The sequence below is a fragment of the Cucurbita maxima genome, unplaced genomic scaffold (genome assembly GCF_002738345.1).
Source record: "Cucurbita maxima cultivar Rimu unplaced genomic scaffold, Cmax_1.0 Cma_Scf00172, whole genome shotgun sequence".
Classification (NCBI taxonomy): domain Eukaryota; kingdom Viridiplantae; phylum Streptophyta; class Magnoliopsida; order Cucurbitales; family Cucurbitaceae; genus Cucurbita; species Cucurbita maxima.
In genome coordinates, this window is record NW_019272188.1 from 50,628 (window position 1) to 51,294 (window position 667).

At 34.8% G+C, this 667-nt stretch overlaps 1 non-coding gene across 1 annotated transcript; it reads left to right on the forward strand.

The window, feature by feature from the left end:
- The first annotated feature begins 386 nt into the window (after positions 1-386).
- Positions 387-458, forward strand: TRNAQ-UUG. The gene has a single exon. It is a non-coding gene; the product is annotated as a tRNA-Gln (tRNA).
- Positions 459-667: the final 209 nt, after the last annotated feature.

Below are 667 nucleotides of genomic sequence, written 5' to 3' on the forward strand. Positions count from 1 at the left end.
GAAGCAATAATGGAGGGATTGAATAATATAGTTTTCACCCCTTGTTTCTTGAAGGAATATTGAAATAATATAGTTTTCATGTTAAGTTTTGCATGGAAGAAAGAAAGACCGGGATGTAAAGTATTATTTCAATTTGTTTGTAATATACAACAATATATAAATTAACTATAAGAAATATATAAAATTTGATGTTCTCTACGAGCTTCAATCAACACTGGAGGGTTACTTCTGCAACCACTCTAAAGGTGCTCAAGATTACAACGAGTTAGATAAAATAGCTCTAGAACTTTGAATTCAATAACTTGAGTTTGACTCGTGATAGGATCTCTCTTCTTGTGGAATCTGCATAAAATAGGAAAACCATTCCAAAACAAAATTTTACAAGGGGTTCTATGGTGTAGTGGTTAGCACTTTGGACTTTGAATCCAACGACCTGGGTTCAACTCCCGGTAGGACCTTTAAGAAATCACCTTGATGCAAAATCCCAAAATAAGTAACGACAACCTAAGACATTTTTAAAAAGGGTGTTACTTAGCATTCGATGCGAAAACACAAATTTACTGGAGGAATAGCATGATTTCAGCAAATTGTGGTGCAGGGCATCTCATTTAGGTAAGGGAGATAATAATTGAGATAATGGTTACTTCAGGCATGGACCCTAGCAACT